The following is a 6,868-nucleotide window of genomic DNA, read 5'->3' as shown; positions in this document are numbered from 1 at the left end:
AACTAGATTAACTAGGAATTATTACTAGGTATAATAATATAAGAATGTATTTCATTCTATGTAATGTAACTTTCAAAATACAGCAATCGTCCCTGTATGATACATTTTTCATTATGTGATTCTGCGTTTTGCATCATACGGGGACGATTTCTGTATTAAGAAAGTTACATATCTTGAAAACTTGATTGTTGACAAGCAAAACATTTTTGGGACTATGTCAACAATGGACTAATGACACAAATACCAAAAAGATAGTTTTTGGGTGGAATATTCCTTTAAGATATTAGATATTGGTTCAATTTAAAAGCTCAAAAGGATTGGTCAGTGGAGTGTTCTCCATGTCGTATATCTATAGTGAATGTAACTGGGCTAAAAGTTACTAAACTATTGATTTATGACATACTGTGTCTGAACTATGTTTGCATTCATAAACCATTCTTCACAACCCAAACGACCAGCCACATATTGCACCAGTGTATCTAGGCCAAGACCACAGCCAAAGTTTTTTACTTGGCAAGAAGAAACGTGTGACATATCTAAAAATCTGTTGGAGGGAGAGAACCCTTGGGAGGGTAAGTCTAGTTTACAGACAAAACTTCATAGGAGAAAGACAGACATCAAAAAGTAAAAAGCAGAACTGAAAAGACACAGACAAAAATGAATTCTGCGAAAACTTACAATCCATCTACAACAGACTTTCAGAGGAGAAAAAGTGCCACAAAAAAGGGGTCACACAAATGTGAACAAAATATGAATCCTCTATGCCCTTGGTCTGAAACAGTACTAGACTCCAAGATGATCCAACCGTGAGAAGAAAAGGCCATAGTGAGAAGGTCCAGATACCGTGAAGAGGCATCTCTGTGTGTTACTGTGAGAAGTTGGCACATGGTACTGTAATGCCTATGTCTATGTGCCAATGCTACTTTGTGTTGCAAGTAGCTCTCTGAAGGCTTTCACCAGAGAACACAGTGTTGTCCTATAGGGGCCCTGGTCTCCTAACAGTGGTGTCCTATATGAACCCTGGTTCCTAACAGTGTTGTCCTATATCCCTGGTCCTTAACAGTGTTTCCTATAGGACCCTGGTCCTAACAGTGTTTCCTATAGGTCCCTGGTTCCTAACAGTGTTGGTCCTATAGGACCCTGTCCTAACAGTTTGTCCTATAGGACCCTGGTCCTACAGTGTGGCCTATAGGACCCTGGTCCTAAAACAGTGTTGTCCTATAGCGTTCCCTGGTCCTTAACAGTGTTGTCCTATAGTCCCTGCGTGCCAACAGTGTTGTCCTATAGCCCCTGGTCCTAACAGTGTTGGTCCTATAGGCCCTGTTCCTAAACAGTGTTGTCCTATTAGGACCCTGGATCCTAACAGTGTGTCCTATAGGACCCCTGGTTCCTACAGTGTTGTCCTATAGTCCCTGTCCTAACAGTGTTGTCCTATAGGACCCTGGTCCTAACAGGTGTTGTCCTATAGGTCCCTGGTCCTAACAGTGTTGTCTCCTATAGGACCCTGCGTCCCTAACAGTGTTGTCCTATAGGTCCCTGGTCCTAACAGTGTTGGCCTATAGGTCCCTGGGTTGCCTACAGTGTTTGTCCTTATAGGTCCCTGGTCTAAAACATGTTGTCCTAGAGACCCTGTCCTAACAGGTTGTCCTATAGGTCCCTCGGTCCTAACAGTGTTTTCTGTCCTATAGGTCCCTGTAACCTAAACAGTGTTGTCCTATAGGACCCGTCCTACATGTTGGTCCTATAGTCCCCGATGTCCTACAGGTTGTCCTATAGTCCTGTCCCTAACAGTGTTGTCCTATATGTCCCTGGTCCTAACAGTGTTGTTCCTATAGGTCCCTGGTCTCTAACAGTGTTGCCAAATAGGAAACCTGGTCTATAGTAGTGCACCATTGGTGTAATAAGGCGTGACTGAAGGAAGCTACTTAAACAGGCCCTCAGAGATTACAGGTCAGCAACTCACCCAAGAGAGAGTTTGTGTGTGTGTGTTGGTGTGGTGGTGTGTGTTGTGTTCGTGTGTGGTGTGTGTGTGTGTGTGTGTGTGTGTGATGTGTGTGTGGTGTTGCGTGTGAATCATGGACTGTTAATGATATAATGGAGTTATGTATTTCTCAGCTCCGGGCATTCTACTCTCCTTCACCCCTCCTCAACCGCACCCCTCCTCTCCCCTCCTTCCCTCCTCAAAGACAGACAGAGAGGGAGGGAGAGGAAGGAAAGACAGGGAAATGAAAAAGGACAGAGACATTAAGTAGAGAATTGGTTTCTTACCCAGAAGGTCGTTCTGAGGCATCCAATCCACCCCAACTGTATTGTTTGCCTAGGTTACTGGGCGGAAACCCCCGATAAACCTACAGCGAGACAGGAAAGACAGAACAGACAGACAGAGAGGTAGATGGTTAGAGTGATGCATGAGTTACTCTTACCCTACTGCTGGTTTGCATGTCTACATGATAACACACCTGGTGTCACAGGTCTAAATCAGTCCTGATTAGAGGGAAGGACTGACTGGTGTCCCAGGTCTAAATCAGTCCTGATGAGAGGGAACAATGGACTGGTGTCCCAGGTCTAAATCAGGCCCTGATTAGAGGGAACAATGACTGGTTGTCCCAGGTCTTAACAGTTCGATTAGAGGGGAAGAATACTGGGTCCCAGGTCTAAACAGCCCTGGTTAGAGGGGAACAAATGGACTGGTTGTCCCAGGTCTAAATCAAAGTCCCTGATAGAGGGGAACCAATGACTGTGTCCCAGGTCTAAATCAGTCCCTGCATTAGAGGGGGATTCACCCACCTGTGGTCCCAGGTCTAAATCAGTCCCTGTGATTAGAGGGGAACAATGACTGGTGTCCCAGGTCTAAATCAGTCCCGATTAGAGGGGAACATATAACAACAGCAGTGGAGCTTCCAGGTTCAGATTTTGAATTGGAGTGAAAATACAGCAGAAAGTACAAATCAAAAGAACACTTCCACATTTGCTAGGAATATCAATGGCAGTGGAAAGAACAGACTCTAGAACCCCAGCGGTATTCTAGAACCCCAGCGGTTTCTGAGAACCCACGGTGTAGGTGAAGTTGCAAAGTATCTGAACGTAAATGAACTATCCGATTCCCGTAGCACTCACTTCTGTCATACATGAAGTGCTTTGAGAGACTTGTCAAGGATCATATCACCTCCACCCATACCTGTCACCCGAGAACCCACTTCAATGTGCTTACGCCCCAATAGGTCCACAGACGATACAATCGCATTACACTGCACACTGCCTAAATATTCTGGACAAGAGGAATACCCATTGTTGTGGCGGCAGCGTAGCCTAGTGTATAGAGCGTTACTAGTAACCGAAAGTTGCAAGATCAAAATCCCCGAGCTGACAAGTACACACTGTCGTTCTGCTCCTTGAACAAGCTGTTAATAACCCACTGTTCCCCGGTAGGCCGCATTCTAAATACAGACTTTTTTCTATAACTGACTTGCTAGTTAAATAAAGGTAAAAAATAGTAAATGTCAGAATGGCTGTTTCATGACTCAGGCATTCAAACACCACAGTACGCTTCACTAGCTGGGAGGCCCTGGGTCTTAAAGCCCTATTGCAATTGGGTTCTGGACTTTCCTGACAGGGCCCCCCCAATAACCTCACCCATGACTGCGTGCGTGCATGCCTCCACTCCATGTAATCAAGATTTGCAGACGACACAACAGCAGAGGGAGCACCCCCCCCTTATCCACATTGACGAACAAGCCAGTGGAGAAGGTGGAAAGTTTTAAGTTCCCGGCGTACAAACTAAATTGTCCACCCACACAGTCAGCGTGTGTGAAGAAGGCGTAACAGCCTCAGATGGCTGAAGAAATTCGGTTGTCACCCAAAACCCTCACAAACTTTACAGATGCACAATGGAGATGCATCCTGTCAGATCCTGAATCACAGGCCTGGTAACGGCAACCGCCAACGCCCACAACCGCAGGGCTCTCCAGGGTAGTGAGGTCTGCACAACGCATCACTGAGGGAAAAAACTACCTCCCTCCAGACAACCTACACCACCCCGATGTCACAGGAAGGCCAAAAAAGTCCATCAAGGCAACAACCACCGAAGCCACTGCCTGTTCACCCCGCTATCATCCAGAAGTCGATGACAGTGCATCAAAGCAGGACCGAAGACTGAAAAACAGCTTCTATCTCAAGGCCATCAGACTGTTAAACACCCGTGCACTAACACAGAGAGGCTGCTGGCCTACATACAGACAAGATATCATTGGCCCACTTTAGAAATTGAACACTGGTTTCACTTTAAATAATGCCCATTTAATTAATGTTTACATGTCTTACATTACTCATCTCATATGTATATACTGTCCTCTATACATCTACTGCATCGTGGCCTATGCCGCGTCGGCCATCACTCATCCATATTATTTACATTGTACATATTCCTCATCCATCCCCTAACATTGTGTGGTATTAGTGTGGGGAATGGCTAAGATTTAGATTACTCTTAGTTGGTTACGCACTGTCGAACTAAAGCCACAGCATTCTCTACACTCGCATTAACATCAGCCAACCATGTGACCAATAACATCTTCTAACCATGGACCAATAACATCTGCTAACCATGTGACCAGTGAACATCTGCTAACCATTGACCAATAACATCTGCTAAACCATTGACCGAATAACATCTCTAACCATGTGACCAGTAAACATCTGCTAAACCATGTGACCAATACATCTGCTTAACCATTTGACCATATCATCTGCTAACCATGTGACAGATACATCTGCTAACCATGGACCAAGAAACATCTGCTAACCATGTGACCAATGAACATCTGCTAACCATGTGACCAATACCAATTGTATGATATGATTTGAGTTCCCCTAATGATTAAGTCAGGATTGGGAAAGAGTATCATGACCTAATCTGTAAACTAGGCGGGGAAGAGTATCTGATCCTAGATCTGTAACTAGGGGAAGAGTATCTGATCCTAGATCTGTAGCTAGGGAAAGAGTATCTGGATCCTAGATTCTGCTAGCTAGGGGGTAAGAGTATCTATCCTTAGATCTGTAGCTAGGGGCAAGAGTCTCGCATCTAGATCTGTAGCTAGGGGATAAGAGTATCTGATCCTAGATCTGTAGCTAGGGGGGAAAGAGTATCTTGATCCTAGATCTGTTAGCTAGGGCGGAAAGAGAGTCTGATCTAGATCTGTAGCTAGGGGGGAAGAGTCTCTGATCCTAGATCTTTAGCTAGGGGGAAGTCTTCTGATCCAGATCTGTAGCTAGGGAAAGGCTCTGATCCTAGAGCTGTAGCTAGGGGGGCAGAGATCTCTGATCCTAATCTGTAGCTAGGGGGAGAGTCTCTTAATCCTAACTGAGCTAGGGAAGAGTTCTCTATCCTAGATCTGTAGCAGGGGGAAAGAAGTCTCTGATGCCTAGATCTGTAACTAGGGGAGAGAGTTATCTGATCCTAGATCTGTAGCTAGGGGGAAGAGAGTATCTGATCCTAGATCTGTAGCTAGTGGGAAAGAAGTATCTGACCTAGATCTTAGCTAGGGGTAAGATATCTGATCCTAGAGTGTTAGAGGGGTGGTAAGAGTTATCTGATCCTAGATCTTAGGCTAGGGTTAAGAGGTATCTGATCCTAGATTCTGTAGCTAGGGAAAGAGTATCTGATCCTAGATCTGAGCTTAGGCGGAAAGAGTCTCTGATCCTAGATCGTAACTTGGGGTAAGTACACCCTTGAGGGGTAAAGAGTATCTGCTACGATGACTAAAATGGCTTGCAGTGTTTCTGACTGAGAGCTGAGAAGATACTGTGAGAAACTCCTCTGTCACTGCAGCACATGGGGGACATTTTTGCATTCATTATCTCCCTGCTCTCTCCCTCCCCCTCCCCTCTCTCTCCCTTTCCTCCCCCTCCCCTGCTCAGCTCCCTCTTCACACACGCTCCTTCTTCCCCCCTCACCCACACAACCCACAATTCACTAGGAAACCAATCAAAGTGAATTCACTTCATATGTCCTCCCTCCCCCTACTCCTCCTCGTCGTCTTTCTCTTTCTCCCTTACGTCTCTCTTCCCTCCCTCCGCTCTTCTCTCCTCCTCTTCCTCTCTCTTTTCCTCGCCTCCCTTACGTCTCTCTTCCTCCCTCTCCCTCTCTCTCCGTCTTCCCACACCTTCTCTCCCCCTCAGCCCACAAACAAACCCAAAAATTCACCAGGCAACCAATCAATGAACAATTCATCCTCTCTTCTCTCTCGCTCTAATTAATCCATTGCTGCATCATTCTCACCTTCACTTCATTTAAAAAACGAACATGATGACGGCACACCACACGCGAAAAGAGGAACCAGTAACCACACGGCAGGGTTATTTTAAAACCGTTAGGGTTCCAATATAAACTCTCCTGATGACATCATAACACACCAGGGGGTTTGTATTAATCAATTCAAAATCAAAACTTTATTAGTCACATGCGTCGAATACAACACAAGGTAGACCTCACCGTGAAATGCTTACTCACAACCCTTAACCTGTTAGTGTGTAGGCCTGTTTAAAGGTCTTGCTACATCGGCTACCGAGTGCTTATCACACAGATCCAGAACAGCTGGCCGTTCTCGTGCATCTTCAGTGTTGCTTGCTCGAAAGCGAGGCATGAAAGGCTTTTAGCTCAATCTGGTTAGCATTCACTGGGCAGCTCGTATCGGCGTTTCCCTTCGTAGTCCGTTAATAACTTTTCAAGCCCTTCCACATCCGACCAGCTCAGAGCCGTTGTAGAGGATTCAATCTTAGTCCTTGTATTACGCCTTTCGTTGTTGAGGTTTGTCTAGGGGCCGCTAAGGCGGATTTACAACACACGGGTAAACCTTGTAGTTCTTACTCA

The sequence above is a fragment of the Salvelinus sp. IW2-2015 genome, linkage group LG20 (genome assembly GCF_002910315.2).
Source record: "Salvelinus sp. IW2-2015 linkage group LG20, ASM291031v2, whole genome shotgun sequence".
NCBI lineage: Eukaryota > Metazoa > Chordata > Actinopteri > Salmoniformes > Salmonidae > Salvelinus > Salvelinus sp. IW2-2015.
The sequence above is the reverse complement of the archived record's forward strand: the minus strand, read 5'-3'. Positions refer to the sequence as shown.